This window comes from Uranotaenia lowii, chromosome 3 (assembly GCF_029784155.1).
Source record: "Uranotaenia lowii strain MFRU-FL chromosome 3, ASM2978415v1, whole genome shotgun sequence".
Lineage (NCBI taxonomy): Eukaryota > Metazoa > Arthropoda > Insecta > Diptera > Culicidae > Uranotaenia > Uranotaenia lowii.
The window spans coordinates 61592211-61617189 of NC_073693.1; the positions used below are offsets into that span (position 1 = coordinate 61592211).

Below are 24979 nucleotides of genomic sequence, written 5' to 3' on the forward strand. Positions count from 1 at the left end.
GTTTAAGTTAAATAAAAACATTGGGGTCCAGAAAAACATCTATTAAAAATATTTTGCTCTGATTTTTTGACTTCAGATGATTCTGTGCTGAGATACAGTGTCCACCGCAAATCCTGTTTTCTTAAAGGCATCCTTGAAAGTGCTCCGTCACCGGCTCATTTTTCAATATTTTTCTACGAAAAAATTAGTAAATGTTCTTTTAACAATGCTTTGTATAATGCAAAAAATGTGAATACATTTGTTTGAACGATAGCTCTAGAAAAAAATCGTGAAAATGGTGTTTTTTATACCCGTCATTATTCATTAATTTTATGCTGAATATAGTTGAAAAGGTTTTCAAGTTACTGTGATACCTTTAAATTTTTAAAATGGAATAGATTCTTCTGAAAAAAATACCTCTTTTGCTCTTTAATTCAAATTTACAAGATAACCTCCAAATTTAGCGCTTATTATTGAATTTAATTCAATTTACAACTAAACCATTTTTTTTTCTTTTTTCTTTACAGGTTCGTTCATCATCTCGAAAACTTTATTGTCGTAAGTAATTGTATGAACATAAATCGAAAACTCTCTCTCTCTCTCGCCAAACGCAGAAATCAGCAGGCATTATTCAAAACTCAAACAGCCGTCAAATTTCGACTCGTTGATTATTTTAATCAGCCTGGCCAAGCCTCCATTTTTCATCGTGGGCAGACCAATCCCGGGGAGCAAATTTTCGAGTGGAAAATTTCCAAGCCAAACATTTACGAAACAAAATTGCCGAAGCCCCTCATCCTGCTGAGCCGGGAGCCATCCTGGGACCAATATTTGACTTGATCTTAATTGTGATTTCAACAAGTTGGTCCAGCCTGCGAAACACGGCTGGATGTTTTAAGGGCTGTTTCCCCTCGGGAAGAACAGATTGAGGTCCGATTTCTGTGGAACAACTCTTTATTTTGTTCGGTTCCTTTTTTTTTATCCTACCCAAGGCGTCTCAGACATATACTTAGACACACCCAAAGATTTGGAAACCGAAGAAAACCAACGAAGGAAGGTGGATTTCCCTGGCTCAATTTAGGGAAATCTTAAATTTCCCCTGCGATTGTGGTTTATCTCCAGGGGTCGTCGACGTTACTCATGGAGGCAAGAAGCTTTGCCGGTCTGCAAATACCTTCCGAACAGGAGAAGAAAAACGGATTTCTCAAGCATGAAATATTTATGTTAAATATTTGAACCGAGCATGAGCTAGAAGACGAATGGGTGCATTCATGTTTGGGAAGTTCGTTGCTTTGGGCTTACAGTTATCATTTTTTTTTTAATTTAAGCTGTTATTTGTAAGAACTTTCTTAGAATGTTATGACAAAAAAAATACTGCTTAATATAAGTCTCAGTTTGGAATATTGGATCAATTGCAGTCAGAACCCATACGCTTCTCTAACTTTTATTTTTAATCATCTTGATATAGTTTAGAATAAACTAATGAATTTCAGAAAAATATGCGATGTTATCGACCAGCAAAACCATTCGAATAAAATCACATGAATCAAATGACAAACGGCGCATGCAAACGAATCCTGTTATTTTCTATCGACATGCGATCACATGCCTAAACCTTTGAATTCTGCAGCAACCAAAATCCCAAAAGTACAATGCATTCAAAAAATAAAAAAACTACGGTGCTCATGAATTATGATCAATATTGTTAATCGAAAGACACAAGAGAAAAATCTAAATAACAACCGAAAAACAATGAAATCAGCCACTGACCACGATTTATGAGCCGCCATTTAGGAATTTTACCGCGCGCGTCCTCGTCGTCGTCGTCGTTTTGTGCTGGTCTGAGGCCAAAGCATCGAACATTACCCTCATTCTAGACTAGGACGATGACGATGAATCGGCACCCTGGTCGCGCCAATTGAGTTCGATCCCGGCGATATTTATCGTTTGATTTATCATATGTGTATATACTTTTCCAGAGAATAAAATCGGTTTTTTTATTCGATATTGTTGTTGCCACTGAAGAGGGATGAAAGATGATGAATGGCGTCAATTGGAAACGGGAAAAAAGTGGGAAGAGGGCAATTGAGGAAAATCGACGACGGGTCGAGTAGTTAAGGTACCTTTTAGCACGCTTCTGATTTTGGTTGTTCGTTCTGCTTTTTTTTTGAGCAGGAATCGATTTTCTCCGAACCGGAAGTACTTGCTGAGCTTCTTTTCCTTTTTCTCTTTTTTTTACTTCTTTTTGCACTTCACATACCCATATATAAATAAAATGTTTGGCTGTTTTTAGATATATGATGTGGCCATCGATAAATAATTCATGACGAATTATGATTTTATTTCGATTTCTTTTCCCGTTGGCAACCGTATGAAGCAGAATTCACATTAAAACACTTTTTTGGAGCTTGGTGGCAGAAAATTTGGCCACATTGTACCTATCGTTTTTCTGTCAGTCATGTCAGATTCTTGTGGCTTTAAGGAGTACAAAATGTATAGGTTTTTGGAGAACAGGAACAGAGATCTGGTAAATGAAAAAGAATATTAAAATTGACAGTGAAAATAATGAATATTAAAATTGACAGTGGTTGTTTGTCAAAAAGAATCAGAATTCAAACATAGAGCCCGTTTGAATTCTGATTCTTTTTGACAAACAACCAAAAATGACAAAAATGGTAAAAATTACAAAAATGAAAAAACAAAACAAATATGACAACAAAGGTAAAAATGACAACAATAACAAAAATGACAAAAATGACAAAAATGACAAAAATGACAAAAATGACAAAAATGACAAAAATGACAAAAATGACAAAAATGACAAAAATGACAAAAATGACAAAAATGACAAAAATGACAAAAATGACAAAAACGACAAAAATGACAAAAATGACAAAAATGACAAAAATGACAAAAATGACAAAAAAGCAAAAAATGACAAAAATGACAAAAATGACAAAAATCACAAAAATCACAAAAATGACAAAAATGACAAAAATGACAAAAATGACAAAAATGACAAAAATGACAAAAATGACAAAAATGACAAAAATGACAAAAATGACAAAAATGACAAAAATGACAAAAATGACAAAAATGACAAAAATGACAAAAATGACAAAAATGACAAAAATGACAAAAATGACAAAAATGACAAAAATGACAAAAATGACAAAAATGACAAAAATGACAAAAATGACAAAAATGACAAAAATGACAAAAATGACAAAAATGACAAAAATGACAAAAATGACAAAAATGACAAAAATGACAAAAATGACAAAAATGACAAAAATGACAAAAATGACAAAAATGACAAAAATGACAAAAATGACAAAAATGACAAAAATGACAAAAATGACAAAAATGACAAAAATGACAAAAATGACAAAAATGACAAAAATGACAAAAATGACAAAAATGACAAAAATGACAAAAATGACAAAAATGACAAAAATGACAAAAATGACAAAAATGACAAAAATGACAAAAATGACAAAAATGACAAAAATGACAAAAATGACAAAAATGACAAAAATCACAAAAATGACAAAAATGACAAAAATGACAAAAATGACAAAAATGACAAAAATGACAAAAATGACAAAAATGACAAAAATGACAAAAATGACAAAAATGACAAAAATGACAAAAATGACAAAAATGACAAAAATGACAAAAATGACAAAAATGACAAAAATGACAAAAATGACAAAAATGACAAAAAAGCAAAAAATTACAAAAATGACAAAAATTTCAAAAATGACAAAAATGACAAAAATGACAAAAATGACAAAAATGACAAAAATGACAAAAATGACAAAAATGACAAAAATGACAAAAATGACAAAAATGACAAAAATGACAAAAATGACAAAAATGACAAAAATGACAAAAATGACAAAAATGACAAAAATGACAAAAATGACAAAAATGACAAAAATGACAAAAATGACAAAAATGACAAAAATGACAAAAATGACAAAAATGACAAAAATGACAAAAATGACAAAAATGACAAAAATGACAAAAATGACAAAAATGACAAAAATGACGACAATGACAAAAATGACAAAAATGACAAAAAAGCAAAAAATGACAAAAATGACAAAAATGACAAAAATGACAAAAATGACAAAAATGACAAAAATGACAAAAATGACAAAAATGACAAAAATGACAAAAATGACAAAAATTACAAAAATGACAAAAATGACAAAAATGACAAAAATGACAAAAATGACAAAAATGACAAAAATGACAAAAATGACAAAAATGACAAAAATGACAAAAATGACAAAAATGACAAAAATGACAAAAATGACAAAAATGACAAAAATGACAAAAATGACAAAAATGACAAAAATGACAAAAATGACAAAAATGACAAAAATGACAAAAATGACAAAAATGACAAAAATGACAAAAATGACAAAAATGACAAAAATGACAAAAATGACAAAAATGACAAAAATGACAAAAATGACAAAAATGACAAAAATGACAAAAATGACAAAAATGACAAAAATGACAAAAATGACAAAAATGACAAAAATGACAAAAATGACAAAAATGACAAAAATGACAAAAATGACAAAAATGACAAAAATGACAAAAATGACAAAAATGACAAAAATGACAAAAATGACAAAAATGACAAAAATGACAAAAATGACAAAAATGACAAAAATGACAAAAATGACAAAAATGACAAAAATGACAAAAATGACAAAAATGACAAAAATGACAAAAATGACAAAAATGACAAAAATGACAAAAATGACAAAAATGACAAAAATGACAAAAATGACAAAAATGACAAAAATGACAAAAATGACAAAAATGACAAAAATGACAAAAATGACAAAAATGACAAAAATGACAAAAATGACAAAAATGACAAAAATGACAAAAATGACAAAAATGACAAAAATGACAAAAATGACAAAAATGACAAAAATGACAAAAATGAAAAAAATGACAAAAATGACAAAAATGACAAAAATGACAAAAATGACAAAAATGACAAAAATGACAAAAATGATAAAAATGACAAAAATGACAAAAATGACAAAAATGACAAAAATGACAAAAATGACAAAAATGACAAAAATGACAAAAATGACAAAATTGACAAAATTGACAAACTTGACAAAATTGACAAAATTGACAAAATTGACAAAATTGACAAAATTGACAAAATTGACAAAATTGACAAAATTGACAAAATTGACAAAATTGACAAAATTGACAAAATTGACAAAATTGACAAAATTGACAAAATTGACAAAATTGACAAAATTGACAAAATTGACAAAATTGACAAAATTGACAAAATTGACAAAATTGACAAAATTGACAAAATTGACAAAATTGACAAAATTGACAAAATTGACAAAATTGACAAAATTGACAAAATTGACAAAATTGACAAAATTGACAAAATTGACAAAATTGACAAAATTGACAAAATTGACAAAATTGACAAAATTGACAAAATTGACAAAATTGACAAAATTGACAAAATTGACAAAATTGACAAAATTGACAAAATTGACAAAATTGACAAAATTGACAAAATTGACAAAATTGACAAAATTGACAAAATTTACAAAATTGACAAAATTGACAAAATTGACAAAATTGACAAAATTGACAAAATTGACGAAATTGACAAAATTGACAAAATTGACAAAATTGACAAAATTGACAAAATTGACAAAATTGACAAAATTGACAAAATTGACAAAAATGACAAAATTGACAAAATTGACAAAATTTAAAAAATTGACAAAATTGACAAAATTGACAAAATTGACAAAATTGACAAAATTGACAAAATTGACAAAATTGACAAAATTGACAAAATTGACAAAATTGACAAAATTGACAAAATTGACAAAATTGACAAAATTGACAAAATTGACAAAAATGACAAATTTGACAAAATTGACAAAATTGATAAAATTGACAAAATTGACAAAATTGACAAAATTGACAAAATTGACAAAATTGACAAAATTGACAAAATTGACAAAATTGACAAAATTGACAAAATTGACAAAATTGACAAAATTGACAAAATTGACAAAATTGACAATGTTGACAAATTTGACAAAATTGGCAAACTTGACAAAATTGATGAAATTGACAAAATTGACAAAATTGACAAAATTGACTAAATTGACAAAATTGACAAAATTGACAAAATTGACAAAATTGACAAAATTGACAAAATTGACAAAATTGACAAAATTGACAAAATTGACAAAATTGACAAAATTGACAAAATTGACAAAATTGACAAAATTGACAATATTGACAAAATTGACAAAATTGACAAAATTGACAAAATTGACAAAATTTACAAAATTGACAAAATTGACAAAATTGACAAAATTGACAAAATTGACAAAATTGACAAAATTGACAAAATTGACAAAATTGACAAAATTGACAAAATTGACAAAATTGACAAAATTGACAAAATTGACAAAATTGACAAAATTGACAAAATTGACAAAATTGACAAAATTGACAAAATTGACAAAATTGACAAAATTGACAAAATTGACAAAATTGACAAAATTGACAAAATTGACAAAATTGACAAAATTGACAAAATTGACAAAATTGACAAAATTGACAAAATTGACAAAATTGACAAAATTGACAAAATTGACAAAATTGACAAAATTGACAAAATTGACAAAATTGACAAAATTGACAAAATTGACAAAATTGACAAAATTGACAAAATTGACAAAATTGACAAAATTGACAAAATTGACAAAATTGACAAAATTGACAAAATTGACAAAATTGACAAAATTGACAAAATTGACAAAATTGACAAAATTGACAAAATTGACAAAATTGACAAAATTGACAAAATTGACAAAATTGACAAAATTGACAAAATTGACAAAATTGACAAAATTGACAAAATTGACAAAATTGACAAAATTGACAAAATTGACAAAATTGACAAAATTGACAAAATTGACAAAATTGACAAAATTGACAAAATTGACAAAATTGACAAAATTGACAAAATTGACAAAATTGACAAAATTGACAAAATTGACAAAATTGACAAAATTGACAAAATTGACAAAATTGACAAAATTGACAAAATTGACAAAATTGATAAAATTGACAAAATTGACAAAATTGACAAAATTGACAAAATTGACAAAATTGACAAAATTGACAAAATTGACAAAATTGACAAAATTGACAAAATTGACAAAATTGACAAAATTGACAAAATTGACAAAATTGACAAAATTGACAAAATTGACAAAATTGACAAAATTGACAAAATTGACAAAATTGACAAAATTGACAAAATTGACAAAATTGACAAAATTGACAAAATTGACAAAATTGACAAAATTGACAAAATTGACAAAATTGACAAAATTGACAAAATTGACAAAATTGACAAAATTGACAAAATTGACAAAATTGACAAAATTGACAAAATTGACAAAATTGACAAAATTGACAAAATTGACAAAATTGACAAAATTTACAAAATTGACAAAATTGACAAAATTGACAAAATTGACAAAATTGACAAAATTGACAAAATTGACAAAATTGACAAAATTGACAAAATTGACAAAATTGACAAAATTGACAAAATTGACAAAATTGACAAAATTGACAAAATTGACAAAATTGACAAAATTGACAAAATTGACAAAATTGACAAAATTGACAAAATTGACAAAATTGACAAAATTGACAAAATTGACAAAATTGACAAAATTGACAAAATTGACAAAATTGACAAAACTGACAAAATTGACAAAATTGACGAAATTGACAAAATTGACGAAATTGACAAAATTGACAAAATTGTCTTGTTGACAAATTTTTAAAATTGTCAAAATTGACAAATTTCACAAAATTAAAAAAAAAGCGATAAAAATAGATTAAATTGACAATATTGATAAAATTTACTAAATTGTGAAAATATATTGAGCGTATGCTCGATTTAAGAAAAGGGAAGGTAAATCGACATCACTTTTGTTCTTTAGGATTGAAGTCAAAACTGAACAAATTTTTTGATTGTTTTTATTAACAGAATTTTCTTTTGTCACTGACTGTTTTCTCTTGTGCTGGATTAATGAGCTTAAATTGCAAGGGCTGGCGTGGGCATTGGCCCAACTTTTTTTTGATTCATTACCGATAAACCGTTCGATCCAGGTGGTTGTTGGTCTCCGTTCCCGAATCCGGGAGTTTATCCTCTGCTGTTAATTCAACATTTGATACTTAACTCAGCCTCAGTAAATTTACTTTTCAGTACCATCAAAGTTTAAAGCAAGTTCAGTGATTCTGTTGTCGGTTCCAGAAACATTTGGGGATTGGGGGCGTGTGATGAAAATGCCTTACCCATTTCCGCCCCAAATCAGTTCCAGTGCCAAATTGTTCCCTCATACGCACCCCCCAGATTTAAGCCAGATTAATCGCAGTCAATCTGCGAGGCTTTAATAAAACTTCAGCAAAGATTTAAACGTTTTATTGCTTTCCGGGAGTGTGTATGTGTGTGTATGGGTAAAAGTGCACACACATGTGTGTTATTCTTTCGAAAGGAGCAATCTTGGGGGTGCTCTCGAGAGTCAAGCGCCGCACATCTAACTTTCCGGAGCCCTTCTTGCCTTTGAAAAATTACTCACGCAGATGACGGAAGCCAAAACCAAGGCCGATAAAGACATAAAAAAGTGAAGAAAAACATTCCAAGGCGAATAAACCCCGACTCGGTGGTGGAGTGTTTTTAAAAAAAAGAGGGAAGGGGAGCCGGCTCCAGTACGCTTCAGTAGAAAAGTATAAATTTTTATCTCTGTCACCATTTCTCGTGAAGAAATGAGGGGGAGGGGCGTTTCAGCTACTCTCAACTCAACCCTACACCCACCCACTACTAGAGAAATAAGTGGTTCCTAGCGACTTGCGTAACAATAAAAACAGCAATACCCTGCCACGGCTGGTTGAAGAGCAGGAAAACAGAAAATAAAAAGTAGACATAAAAATGTCGAGATCTTATCTTCTTCGTCGGAAGGCATTTTCATGGGCAAGTTCTGTTGCGGTAGGCAAAGGACAAGGATCTGAAAGTGAAGAGGGAAACTCCCACAATCCTTGCTTCTTGTACCTTCATTTTTTTCCCGAAGGTTCAACATTTCGAGATATTTATAAATGGGTGCCATGTGTGTGGTTTCGCTTTTCTCGTTGCTTCGGTTTTGTGAACGGGTGTAGTTGCATGTGTTCATGTATGTGTGTATGAACTTCTTTCTTCCTTTATGTCCGTGTGGTGTGTGATTGTTTGTTAAGATTGTGTATGATTGTTGAAAGTTTCCCGCGCGAGCTCAAACACCCTCACCCACACATACACACCCACACACACTTCAAGGGGCTTAAAGAAATTGAATTTATGCCACGGTGCTTAGGAGACGTAGTTGATGATTTTATTTATAATCCTAATCAGTTGGCGGGAAAAAGCCATTCTTGTTTGTTTACTTTTTTCTTTGGTCGGAATGAACTTTTCATGGGATTTTATTTTGAGATTATCAAACGAAGTTTGGCGGAAGTAAAATAACGTATCAAATTATGTTGATGTCAAATAAAAATACAAAATAAAATTTTCATAGGGGAGATAAGGGCATAACGAGCACCCGGGGCATAATAAGCATTACTCTTTTCTACAAAAGTACGTATTTTCTTAAATAAATTTTCATGAGAATTTGTTTCGTACTTCCTAAAGTATTATTTTTCTACCAAAAAAGAAATCTTCTTATGATCTTTACATAAATATTTAGAAAAAAAACCAGGTAGGTTCTCAAGTGACTAAAATATTATAATTTTTGAGCATCACGAAATAACCTTTTATGACAATTAAATCATCTGAAGCAGGATGCTACTGCTACATTATGTACACATTGTTTCTCAATTTTCACCATCATTAAATTTTAGTATTTTCGCTTTAATCAATTTTAAAACGCGTTTTTACTTGAATTGTTAACTTGGGCGAACAGAGCACTATCAATCGGGGCACGATGAGAGATTTCTGCCGTAAAATCTAGCAGCGAATTCAATTCGATGTTAATCACAGTGAAATTGTAGTGAAGGCTATCGCTTTCTCTGTTTAACGCGTGAGAAATCGTATACCGAGATGGCGAACGCGCCAATCGCCTCTAGGCCAAATCTTTAGATGAAACAAGTCAAGTTGTAGTTCTATTATTCAGTTGACTTCATCGAATTGAATTCGCTGCTAGTTTCCCCGGCAGAAAACGCTCATCGTGTCCCAATTAATGGTGCTTATTCTACCCCAGGGGGCGGGGGTTGGGTTTACATTATAACCCTGCAGTGACTGGTTTTCAGCTTCCGGCAAAACATTTTTTTTTGGTAATTTTTAACGACTGATATTGTTTGATTCTTTATTTTCTAATTGGCATTTCAGTCTTAAGGAAGCAAATAACAGAGTTTTACAATTTGTCCGACGTTTCGGCCTTTGATCTTGGCCTTCTTCAAGGGATAACTAAAATATTTTATTTTTGATAATTTCTGTTTTATAAACTTTACAAATATTTTTCTTGTGTTGTACTTACTTTGAATTATACTGTATATGTTCCTGAGTGTATACTGTGTGAAGAGAATTTCTGTCGGATTTTAACCGGTTATGATGATAGTTCCATGTTGTAGTTTTTTGTTGGATTATTAATTTTTGTGTACTTTACCTATTTCAATGAATTTTCACAATTGTAGAGGTCGTAATTAGATAAAAACAGTTGAATTTTATTTTATGAATTTAAATTATTTATATGTTAAAACATTGCTATTAAAACTCTAACAGAATTAATATATCGGCTTTAAAAGTCAAAAGGATATAACAACATGAATAAATAAAACATATTGACATTGAGCATACCATTTGGTGATGTAAGGTCCACCTGGCGGCTAGAGCGAATTAAAAAACTCCCTTAGTGCCCGAGGAAAACCACCCTGTATCTCAGTGTACTAGCTGCGATAGACATTGATTACATGTTCGAAGTAAACCTTTTCCTAAAAGCCTTTGATCATCGTCTATAATTATTTTTGTTTTTATATTACATAACAAACAAAACGAGTTTGACACCTTAAAGCCTCATGATAAACTCATAGAAAAGGTTGCAAAAATCCAATGCCGATTTAGCAAATCTCTGTTCCGAAAATTCTTTGAAAAATGGATTGTACTAAAGATGAAACAGAGAGTGAAAAAAAATTATACCACTATGAGTTTTGCTTGCTAAAATACGAATTTCTGAGAATCATCAAAATTTTCTTCTACAACTTGCTTTTAAACTATTCCACGGATTAATCAAGCATAAGTTGACTTTTTTCGGATGAAGCAATTTGCATTGATGGCCAAAATTATGAAAAAAAAGTGCGATATAAGGACAGTACGACTTCTGTTTACGTACGAAAAACAAAATTATTATGAAAATTTACTATGTAAAAGTGAATAATAATGCTTTGGTTAAATGGTTGAATAAATAACTGCAATTTAAAGTGTTTTCTAGTATTTCAAAGATTTTAAAAGAAATTTTTAAGAAGTTTTCCTTCAGCACTGAGGAACATTTGAGCTATTAAACTTTCTAAAACTGGTTAATTTTCTTCATTCACTTGACGTGAAATGATGAAACATAGATTCTAGGCTGAATTTGAATCCACAAAACAGGTTTCTCTTAGATGGGAGCACTACCCAAGTAACCATAAGCACTAAAAACTACCACCAGTTCTGCTCTAACGTCAGCTATAGAGCTTGATTATGTGCATCATTTTAGCTATGTGAGCCAAGTTTGGCAAAATTAACTGCTGCTTCAATGCAGAAACTGGTATAACCTTATGAAATCTCTGTATTAGAATTGGTTGATGCTATAGCCTTTGCGGGCAAAATACTGGGAAAATGCAAATGAAGTTCAAATGAGGTACAACTATGCGAGAAAAAAAATTTTCGATTTCGGTTTGGCTTCATTTTTCTGTCATGATACTGAATTTGGCTTATGTTGATATTCGCTTATGCATATTCAGGGGGTTTTCTAGGGTTGAAATTTCTTTTAGATTTTTTTTTCGGTATGAAGATAACCTGGAATCGATCTTATGACATCTTTGAATTGGGCATTTTTCAATAACTCTGCCTGTGAACCTATCAGGTCCACGATAAAGCCTAAAAAACCCCTATTTAAATCAAATTTCTTGCAACCGGTGTCCTAAATTTGCATTAATTCAGCATCAATCAATGCTAATGTGCTTTGGCCTAATGCTACTATAGTGCTTACATAGTGCTAAAAAGCATTAAAGCAAGCTTTTGTGATGCCAATTTAATGCTTGGAAATTATAGCATTATTTTGTTCTGATTTAGAGCTATGTTACATTTCAAAAGTATTGTACAAGGCTGATAAAATGCTAGTTTCATTTTAAGAGAGTGGTTTAATTCTAATATGATGCAGCATAGCACTCGAAAAGCTGTTATAATGCAAAATTGCGATCGAAAATATGTAAATTTAGCACTTGAATGCTAGTATAAAGCTATAAAAATGCAAAGCTTGTGTGCTTATGGATACTTGGATATCTTGCTGTTGAACGGAGTTGATTTGCTGGATGATTGTGATCAAGAAATAAGAACATGGCACCACGTGATCACCTTTGTAAGTTCTAATTTCACAAAATCAAATGATTAAAAACGCATCAGGGTCATTAACCTACCTTTTCGATTAGGGTATATATGACCCGAACTATACTTTCTCGACGCGATATCTAAAGAACGGTTAAAGCTACACGAAGTTTTTTTAACTTTTCCTAAAATGAGGAGCTCTATCATTTCTCATTTTTAGATTTTTTTTAATAGGGTTACAAGATTAACCCAGCAAAAAAAAGAAAACTAGCTGGTTAGGGTCACATAGGCCCGAATTATTGTTTTGGTTATAAAATAAAAACTACTGAACCGATTATCATAAAGACTACCATTTCGAAATCAACCAAAGATAGCAGACCTAAGATGTTTCTTTCAAATAGATTTAAAAGGTCTTTAGAAAACGACCTTCAAGCAAAAATGGTCTTAATAGATAGGTGTTTTACATCAAAATTAACTCATTTTGTTTAAGTCGAATTGAAAAACTTTTGGTTGATATGAGTTCAGATAGATTGAGAGTTATATTGAAATAATAAAAGTGGTTGTTTTTGCATACCATGGCTGGTTACTTGAAAAGTACAAAAAATTTTTTTAATGATTTTATAACTATTTTTTTCATCAGAATCAACGAATTTGATGAGAAATTTTTTTTGTTATGTTCAATCATGTTCACAAACAATTGATATTAACGAATTAATAACGAAAAAACTGATAGGGTGATCAATTCTAGAATAGAATCATAGCATTTCAACATATTAAAGACCAAAATTGAGGCATATCAACTTACGCCTTCTGTTATCCTGATTACAACTCTAAATTTACTGAAATGTAAAATTCAATTTTTAAATACTTTTATAACAAACCAATTTCTTGAGTTATTTGATGCTCAACTATTTGAAATCTGCACATTTTATCCATTTTATATTGAAATACGGCTGAGTAAATTTCTGAAATCTCTCATTTTACGATCCTCGCGGTTCTTTATGTTATAAAAAATATAACAAAAATTACTAAGTCAGTTTTTATTAGTTTTCATGTTTTTATGGATTAAATTATAATAATTATTATTTGAAGATACAAGAACTGCCTTCTACGAGACATAATGGTTATTTGGAGGCAATATGTTTAACTAATTTTCAGTTCCTCCGTACGTTCAAAAAACTATAATTGCTTTGAGACGGCATTTGGAAAAAAATCTACCCATAGTGCCCCCCCCCGATAGCTTAATCTAGCCCTCAGGAAGATGCAATCATCCAAAATATAGATTTGACGAGATATAAGTGGGAAAAACTGATCAATAACATGTCTTAAAAAGTATGCTCCTACCGTTGGAAGCTACCAATAGTAAATTAGAAAAAACAATAAATATTCTTTCAAAATTTTGTCATCAATATCCATAAGATAAAATTTATTTCCTTCATAGAAAGTATTTCAGTCAAACGAATGGTTTTTTTTATTCAGATACAAGCACTAGTAGTTGTCCCATTTCAAAATAAACTTAGCTTTACAGTTGCGTTCAAAAAGAAATGAAATTACATAGAGCTGCGCACAAAATGCCATTTCTCTCATAGTTGATATTTTTTTATGAAACTTTGATACAAGCTGAATCAACTTATAGACTCTTAATTCAATGAGCTTCGAACATTTCGCTTCCACCAGGAGGAGAAATTCAGCTGTTTTAGTGAAAGTAGGAAAAAAAGAGATTGCCTAACAAAATTAGTTGTAAAATGAGGAGTCAAATTTGATGTATTCATCTCTCAATTTTGTAAGATTATGTTAAAAATTACATTATTGTAGTAAGAGACAGGCGATTTTTTTATTTTTAATGTTTGTTTGTATGGAACCAATGTTTTTTGCATTCTCATTTTCGCAGTTGGAATTTTCAAAATGCTTTCAACTCACGCAAATTTAAATTTCACAATAATCAGTATGAAATTGATGATTTGACTTGTGTAGTTTTTCCTTTTTTTTCTATGGATTTATGGAATCATACTTCCGTCTATAGGAATGAAACCGCCTGTTACCCAGAAATCAACCTCATATTCAAACCCGCTTCAACTTGTTATGGCGATGATCGATTTATACAGTAGTTTTTCGATTTTATCACTGTTCGATTTTATCAATACTCGCCAAATTCACGCTCAATTTTATCACGGATATTGATTCGATTTTATCACGCTTTTTTTGTAATAATTCGAAAACCATTTCCAGGACCTCAATTTTCTTTCAAAAGCGTAGAGCGTCTTTGTTCATGATATTTTTCATATGTATTCATTAATATGAAAATACCATTGAACTGCTTACTTTAGCTATATAGTGTTTAAAATCGTCATTTGGATTTTAATACACTTGTAATAATGTTAATGTTGTTATTTGTGCTTGATGTGCCGCTCAAAAAAGTTAACTTTTTTAATTATGCGAATCATATAAAGATGTGGATGAATTTAAGCGTTTTTGAAAAGAGATAAGTTTTTCTGATTTCTTTGTTTAATTTGTTCTTTGTTGAATTTGTTCATTTGAAAGGGTGACGTGCAATCCTGATTGGACAGCTTTCAGTATTGTCTGAATGGATAATTTTGGAAGATCAATATAAAATTATGCTAGCTTTGCTATAAAATATGTAAAAAAGACTAAAATTTCTGTTTTTTACTTATGAAAATCAAAGGATTATCTGCTCATAAAGCAAATTTCGAGAAACACACTTAAAAAGTCCAAGTTGAGCAAATTTCAAAATATTTTTCGAAAAGGAAAAATTTTAAGTGAATCCAAGTTGTAAAGATTAAAATATTAAATTTTTCATTGAACTCTTTTTCAAAATCGACATAAAAGATAATGACTGTAAAACTTCCATAAAAACTAAGTAACTCACTTTTGTTAGATGTAGACTATCAAATTGATATTTTAAATAGTTTTATTTCAAGAAAAAATCTAAAAATTGCTATAGAGAAGAATAATTTGAACTTAATTTGATCCTTTGTGTTTAGTAATCTTTGATAGTTACATCTTATGACCAAATTTGATTGATATAAAACGAATCTACTATTGAAAACATCATAATCTATTGATTAAAGACAATAGAAATACTTTTCTCCACTTTAATTTTTAGTTTCATCAAGTTCACGGTTTCGCCATATCCACGGTGAAATTTTTTTTGACCGTGATAAAATCGAGAAACTACTGTAATTAGGCAATATACTTGAATGTACTTTTTACATAATCTCACATAATTTTGAGATGATAGAGACTTGGTAGGCTGTGCTTGGAGGTGACAGGAGTGTTTTATTAACTGCTGGAAAATTTCGCTTTTCCTAAATTTATTTTTTTAACGAAAATTACTACAAAACCGGGCCCCAAAAGCAGATCACAAGAAGTGAAATCAAGAAAAGATGGCCATCTTTTTCCCGGCGAATCCTGAGAGCAGCTGGTCCAGGGATAATCGAGAAATCTTGCCTTGGGAAACTGAAACGTTATTTGTGAAACTGGTGAGTCCGTTCTTTTTTATCGATGGTGCAATAGCGGATATAATTGTACTGGTTTATACTCTCCGTAAAACGGTTAAACCAGATCCGGACGACACTTTCCGGTTGATTACAGAATCTGGAACTGATTCCAATCCTCTATACTATCAAATTTTCAAGATATGGCTTAATTCCTATTAAATACTATTGAACTCTTTCAAAAGTATCTATTTTCAAATTCTTAAATATAATGAAAATGCGTTGGATTCGTAATTCTGAAAAAAAAAAACGTAAGGAATCGAAATGTTCATTCATGTTTTTAACAGTTTGTTGATTGCGAGTAAGTACGCTCGATTGCATTTTTTTCTTTATTATAGGAATTTAACCCATTAAGTTCAATTCATGAGGGCGGCATATGGACTTAAGACTGTAGTTAGTAGGTCGAGGAGGGACCAATTTTTTATTATTATTTTTCTAGTATATCTGGAATTGCCTATGCATTTGAGCTTTTCAGATACGAACTTGGATTTGGTAGGTTGATAAATCTAAACACTGCTTTCAGTTAACATTTACACAACAATTTTTAATATGTATTTTGAAAAGCATAACATAACACATGTGCACAATTAAAAATTTACAATAATATATTGAAATTGATCAATGAGGAATTGTATTGTTTGCTCTACATTCAAAATATAACAAAGATTCTGTTCTTTTCAAAAAAGAAACAGGAGTTAAAGAGTTTACATTTAAGTTAATTATACATCATTTGCAACTTTCTGAAATTATCTTGTTGAATTTGTTGATATCAAAAGACGGTTTCTTAGAAAAAGGTTGGGTTTACTTTAGCTTACAAATATCAGCCGAAGAAAAACTTTAAATTAAATAATTTTCATTTTTATTTTATCAACACTGTTTTTATAGAGAAATTGTTACGCTAGTGGGCCAATGTATGATATTCACAATAAGTTTTATGATTTTTCCGTTAACTGATGTACATGTCTCTTGATTTTTTGTTTTGTTGTGTAGAGTTAAAAAAACATTTTGTTAGGAACAATGAAAGAACCGGAGAATAGGTTTACTAAAATCTATACACTTGTCAAAGGTGTCTCCTGATCATATCCCTTTTCCCCCATTCCTACAAAAGTTTTTTTGCTAGGATGCAGAGGTGACCTCGGTCCTAAAGCATAATTTTACATTCTATCATCCCTTTCTCTTATTTTCCTCTCTATCTATTGACTACTAGGACGTGGCCGGCGCCGTTATTGATGTGTAATGAGAGAGCATCAGTTTTGTTCATTGTGAATGTGTTGTCAATCCCAGACACCATTCTTTTGACCTCTGGGCAAAATTGATGGCCTCGGTCAATCACGGAGTAGCAACCATTGGTGATGTAGAATTCATTCTACTGAGCCACACCAGCGGTTATGGAATTCGAAATGCTTTAGTACTATTATGATGGAATCAACTATGGAAAGCAAGAACTTTATATCATTTTAAAAGTATAATTCCGAATTTTTAACGGCATTTCGGTTTCAATGACTTAAGGTGGATGTGAGTTCATCAAGCTAAGCTAAGCTAAGCTAATCTCACATAATTTTGAGATGATAACGTAAAATTTGACAAAGATACCGCTAATTTGGTGAGTTAATCTAAATTTTCCCTGCTTTTAATAAAATAGCTGTATCTCTCTTCCCAGTGTCTGCAAAATGTTCTGAATTCATTGGATGAAGTGTTATTAAGTTTATCTAGCTTGTGTGAAAGTTTTATGAAAAAATGTCAACAGTGAGAGAAACAGCAGTCCGTCAAAGTTTGAAGTATGTGCGCTGCTCTGTGTGATTTTGAACGCAACTGTACGATCACCAAAAATTCTGGAAAATACTATCAAGGCTGGACCAATTGCAATTTTTTATTTCTTAAAACCTGACTAAATCCGGATATCTTTAAAAAAAACTTAAAAACTGGGGAATGTCTAGCCAAATTCCGTAAAAATCAATCCTAGAATAACATAATAAATTGCGAAGAAAGTAAAAAAAACACTAGCAAAAATTATTATTTTATTTGGTCAACATCTGGACATTCCACCAAGCTTTGTGGAGAAACCAGGCCGGACTGGACATTTGCTCAAATTTTGTCATGCTCTGTTGGGCGTCAAAAATACTGTTGCTTTATGTGATCGTTAAGTTAATAATGTCTGGGCATTTGAAGGTATATTTACCTTTTCTCAACTATTATGTTTCAGAATCCTAAATTATATAAAACACTCGTGATTTTCCTGGTTATGAAAATTCAGGTAAGTTATGACACTCAGTAAGTTTAAATAACTTCACAAAACGAAGAGTAAAATTTGTTTCGCTCCTTAGGAGTTCAAAAAAAAACATAGATCTTTTACAATTACATTGAGAGCCGTTAGAGGAGGCATCATGCAACAGCAGGAATAGATGCAAAATTTGTACACCACAACACTAAGAAAAGGGTTAGGCTTAAAAGCGGCACGTTATACCACAACACTTCTTCAATAAGTATTTTAATACAATGGAATAAAATTATCATTAAATGATTACAAAATGATGATGAAAACCCAGCAAACCTTAAATCGTATCAGAAATGATAATTTAAGTCGTTTAAAATGGTGTTGCGAATAGCAATTCCAACTGTATAGTAAAACTATAAGATCGTATAAAATGTCGTCTGAAGTCCGTTTAAATTGGATATGATAGAAAGTCTGTCATATTAGTAAATTTTTAAATGATTTTGCTCCCGCGTGGGTTCCAAGTGAGTAAATTATCTTCATGTTCTCTTTACAACCAGCAGTGCATCCGGATCGATAATAATCAGATTGGAATTGAGTTATATTGACCAATGAGAGAACTTCAAAATGATGGCAACGATTTAAAGGCTTTGAGAGCAAATCTTGCGCACTCGTATAATCTCCAATTGGTGTAGTTTTCGTTGCTTTAGAAAGAAATGATATACTGCCTCAATTTTGGTAGATAATTGCTGTTTTTTCAACTTTCATACGATTAATCTATAATGTATTGAACGTATATAAAAAAAAGGAATATATCTTCAAAAATTTTGCTGGGAAAGTTTCTCTCATTGTGAGCTAATTTTTTATAGTTTTTGATTCTCTTGAAGAATTTGAAAAATCGAGCAATACATGTACAAGTTTTTACAATTTTCGATGCCGTAAAAAATTTATTCAGTTTGACGAATTGCCTGTATGATATCACATACAAACTTTATATTGCTTTTACTATCCAATACCAGTGGTGCCGGCCACCTGTGGTTCTTTGAATGGTAAGTTATGGCTCTTTAACGTCAATTGCAGATATTGTTTATTCAGTCAAATTTGTATCTACTTAAAACAGTGCGAAACCATCAAATAAACCTTACCATGTTGCGAACCTGATACAAATTGACTTCCATATCAGGAAACTTAGGGTATGAATACCAAATCGAACTAAACATCACTATAACTTTGTCGAAAAGCAATTTTTCATATAAAATTGAAATAACAAGTCAAGTATCAAATTTAAGTTTAGAAACAAAACAAAAGAAAAAATACTCAATCAGTAATCAGAGCTACAACAAAATATTTTTCACAATTGAAACAAGATTTTTCTGAGATTCTCTTCAGTGTCTGTTGAAATTCGTTTGAAGCTCTTTTGTGACTCTTTCAAAATTATTTTAAGTTGATACGCTTTAAAGACTTTTCTCAGAACAACATTAAAAGCTCTTTAAAAGCCAATAGAAGCTCTTCGAGGACTCTTGAGACTCTATTGAACATTTTTTCAAACTCATTGAGGCCTTTTAAAGGACTTGTGACATTGATCTGGGACTGGTTTTAAATTGATAAAAATCTATTTTAGGACTTTTGAGACTCTCAGTAAGAATTTCAAGGCTTTCTGGAGCTCTTATTAAGATGGTCTTGAGTTTCTTTTGACTTTATTTTGGACACTTTTGTCTTATTATTAAGCTATTCTCAGACTCTTTTAGACTCTAAAGGACATTTGAGAGGCTCTCTTATTTTTTAAAGATTGTTTCAAGATTTTTCTCACCGTTGTGAGGCTGTTTTCGATTAATCTAAAACGCTCACTGGAGAAGATACTAAGTTTCTAGCGAAATACCGGTATCTGAACTTTTCTTCTACCGTTGTTGAATTAAAGAGAATCTTTTGATTGTTTTAATTCAGTAGAATTATTCAACCAATTACGCTCACAACACATATTGGAGACTCTTTTAGAATTTTGAGACTCTTTTAGGACTTTCCCAGAGAGGATTGAAACTCATTTAAGCACATTGTTGGAAGATTTCTTTGACTTTCTTTTGAATCATTTGATGTTGTTCTCAAACTATCTTCTCTTAAGAGTTTAGAGGCCTAGTTTATCACTCTTTTGAGACTCTCTAAAAACTCTTCGGTTTGTTCTGAAATATCAAAGACTTTTTTTGTAGCAACCTAAATGTGAAGAACCTTAGAATCAGCAAAACAAAAGTTAAATTTGTAAGCATAAATGGGTTAATACTAATATTTTTTTGTTTTTTTATACCAGTTCCTTCAATTTGTACGAAGGAAAGCTAACGTTCATTGCTAACAAATCACAAAACAGTTTTAGTTTCAGAGTGAAAATCTCACAAATTTTACAAAACATTTCTGGGTTGCTTATATTGAAGATTCTTATTTTTTAGCAAACATGTAGATGAGTTAGGATTAATGCTTTTTCATGGGCTTGCGATATAGCTCAGTTGGCAAGTCTCTTGTCTCCTGAGCAGATGTCCGCGAGTTCGAGCCCATGAGTAAACATCGAACACAGTTGTACCGGATAAGTTTTTCAATAACGATCCACCAACTGCAACGTTGATAAAGTCGCGAATGCCATAAAGACGATAAAACGACTATAATCGAAACAAAAAAAATGATTTAGATATGCATTTAAATATAAAAAAATGTTTTAACAAGCGCATAAATTTAACCAAATTTTCATTTAAAATTCAACGAGAACAAAACACAGAAAGAAATCTTATGTCAATTGTGATTTTAGAGCATGCTGATCCATGATTTTTATGCTTCAGTTGGAAAACAGTTGCCTATTAAATCTCGTTTCCATATGCTGCAGTATAATTGTTTTGCACCGCGCGATTGTTAACTTCAAAATTTCCAAACATACAAAATTAAGTTTTATTGAATCCAGCTGGTATAATTTATTGTAGTATTTTTTATGCCCTAATGTATGAAGCACCTTAATGTTTTTATTTTAAAAACATTATTTTCAGAAAATATAAAAAATTTAATTCGAAAAAAAAACTACTGCAATAACTACTTTACTGCAATTGGTGCTTTAAACCTAATGACACAAGCAACTTATCAAAACCTATCAATTTTCCGGTTCCACTTTTTTTCTCATTAAAACAAAGTTTGTTGCAATTAACCCCTGTTTCTTAGTAGTGTAAAAAATCGCATGTTTTGTAAACTTCAATATAACTGGTCTAGCGAGTTAAATTCCTATAAAAAAAGAAAGAAAAAACTGGTGAAATCAATAATTTTTCTGGCCATGTCAATTTGATGTCATGTCAACCTTAAAACTTGTACTGTACAAGCGGTATGATTATCTGTGGACATTTAGTTTTAAGAAGTCATTTAAGTTGAAAAGTGTTGCATGAAGCCTCAGTTAACTGTATATTTCTTATATTTAATTTGCAGTAATTTAAAAAATAAAAAATGTATCAATGTTATTTTGAGCTCAAAGTCTTTTTTTCAACAGAAACTTGTTGCGTTATATAAAGTCTATTCGAATAAAAGATTTTACAAGCCTTAAGCCAAGAATGAAAAAAACCTCCCACCATCATTCTTCAAACGTGAACAACGACGAACCCGGTTGAATGAAATAAATGTGAAACTCAAACGCAAACGTAGCTCTTCACCTGACTGGGTCTGACACGAACGAACGATCGTCTGCTCTCGGCTGCTCAAATCCTGACCATTTAATTTATGAAGTTTGTGGTCACCATAATTTGAATTAACACAACTTGTACCAAGGGGTTTCTTTATCCAACAACCTTCATCGGGAGGCATTCCTTCGTCCTGTTTTCCAAGAACCAGAAGGAGAACTGAAAAGTGTGTAAGACACCCCGGTTGATGAATAGCTGCCACAAATCGATTCAGGGTTTCCGATTTTCCGACACGTTTCGAGAGCGGTTTAATTACCGGCTTTTATGCTTCCGCTGGATTTATGTATTTGCTGCTCAACGCCATAATCCGTAGCCCCAGTTCGGCTCATTTGGGATTGAAATTGGAAGTGACCTTGTCCCAAGTTGGAACATCATGACCATTCAATCTTCTGATTCAGGAGGTTAACAGTCCAAATTTATACCTTTGGCCGATGTTTTTTTTTTTTGGTCGGTAGATCGATACAGGTATTTTTCGTGTTAATGATGATTTCATTCTCAAGTTATTCTTAAGTTAATCAATGAATGTTGCCCACAAGAGGCTTTAAAAAAATTTAAAAAAAACCATCATACAGGTTATTTCTTTTCAAATTGAGAGAGCTATTAGCTGTGCTTGAAAATTTAACTTGTTTTTTTAATCTTATGTTTCCAATGAAAAGTGTATATCTCTTCATAAGCTTCACCTCACACACAATCTCTTTGTGATGTAAGATGATGAATGGATTTTCTGATTACATTTTCTTCATTCTCGAAATTTCCCTAAGAAAAAATCTGGTCCATCTTTATGACGCATGCAAACAATCTTAAGTGAGATTCATTGTTGGAGCCAACAAAAAAAGGGGGTCCAAAAACCAAATTGAAAGAAATCTTTCGATAAGAATACCGAAAAAGCGATCCTTCGAAACAGATTATTGGCGACGGATACGATTTCATCGATGAAAATTGAAAAATTCAAATGATTGATTACGGCTGCTGCCTCTTCGATTGTGTGGATGTGTGTGTGTCTATGTGTGTCGGCGAAATGACGGCTGACGAAAGTGCTTTCCAGTCATTGTTGCCAGCGATATTCTGAGATTTCTGAAGGGTTGGAATGCGAATAACTTGCCGTCATTCATGCGCGCTTAGATTTGGCACGAGGAGTTGCCATCCAGCATCGGCAACTTCTTCTTCGTCAAACAAAAAATGATTTATTGGCTCCGTGAGTTGACAGCTGGAGGAAAGAATGAAGCTGAAGCTGGGGGCTGGATAAGGTTAGTCCGGAATAAATTGTTCATTTCGAAACGATTAATCATTCAATCGGATAATTCAATTTGAGCGGTGGCTTCCGATAGCCCTAAGAAAAATCCAAGCCAAGCCAATGACAACAGATGATTAAAAACCGAAATTGGTTTTTCCAAAATTTGACAAGCTGAGTGATGAATTTTGATTTGATTTACTGGAAGAAGAGGATTTTCAGATTGAAATAAGGCAGTATGAATTTCCTTAAAATTAACTTGTTTTTGTGTATTGTTTTTTTTTATATATCATCCAGGATAAACAGTTTTCTCAACGTTACTCATTTGATGAACATATCGATCAATCTGTATTCTCAATTCTCTTGAGATTAATCTTAAACTGGTACAACTAAATGCAATTAAACCATCTATTCCAAAAAAGTTAACGTGTTGGAATACTGCTTAATACCAAATTTTTTCTGCACTTGTCCGGGCCTGTTGTTTCCAAACACTTTTTTTAAATCTTATCCAAACTGGGCTTTTTATTTCAAATATTCCAATCCCCACAACGGGCAATATTTGGGGAGAAAAATCTGAGCACTATTTGAAAAAATATTGTTTATTTTTAAGTAAACAACGTTAAATTTGATTCTTAAATACTATATTGAAATTATCATGTTTCTGAGGTGTCATAACAATTATAGATTTTTTTTTATCTCAGTAGTAATTGAATATGTTTTCTGAGCGAACACCGTAAATGAATTTCTTTTTCATTCAAATTATTAGAAGTTCGGATTAACTGAGTAAGCATGGATGGCATAACTCTTCAGATTGGCTTATCCAGTGAAAGAAAGAGCAATTTTTTTCGTCTGCTCCATCGATGCTGTAGGAACGATAGATCACACTGCGAACAAGAGTGAGATTTTCATCACATAAGAGTGAGCGAGAGCATTCACATCCGCTTATGAAGAGAATGCACTTCTCAAAAAAAAAAATCTACTGCGCATTTTGCTGTGTTAACAGTGTTAACATGTTTGTCACTATGGGACTCAAATTTGGGTGACGGGTGTATTTCCTGGTAAGACCCGTCACATAAAAAACGTGTGACGCTCTCTTACTCAAGTAAATCGCTCAGTTTAGCCCCACGTTGCAAACCTGGAATTCACCCTCTTTTTTGTCAGGCTCCGAGAATTTCTCCTGGCCTGGCTCGTTAAACTACAAAAATGAGCGAGGCAACGAACGTGTTGAGGAGAAATCTGAGAGCAAAAACAGTTGTTTGATACTTTTACAAGATGAGACGTTGCTCCCCGAACGGAATGCTTTCTTTAACAGCAGAGGTGTCAGATGGTTTAGTGAAAACTCAAGACACCGCGAAGAAAAAAATCAGGATTTTTCAGGACACCACTAAGTTGATGGAAAAATGTACAGCTCTGCATAGATTGAGCAGCTTCTCGGCTGGAGTGCAGCGTATATAAAAAAACACAGTTCAAATGTGATCTGAACCGAACATTGTCTTTGGTACGCCGAGGACGATGTATCTGTCAGAATAGCGGCGCTCGATTAGGTAGGCCTTGTTATATTTTCAGAAGATAAGGATGCCAAGGATGATTTTGTCTGACATTTCCGTAGAATCCAACCATAAAGACGTGAAACCAAGAAGCATCTTTTAATCGACCAGCACCCTTCATACGTTATGTCTATGAAGAAATTAA

At 31.4% G+C, this 24979-nt stretch overlaps 1 protein-coding gene across 5 annotated transcripts in view; it reads left to right on the plus strand.

The window, feature by feature from the left end:
• The window catches only part of LOC129758392 (hemicentin-2), a 970424-nt gene that overhangs the window by 404070 nt on the left and 541375 nt on the right, over positions 1–24979 (plus strand). The gene's annotated exons all lie outside the window — the stretch shown is intronic.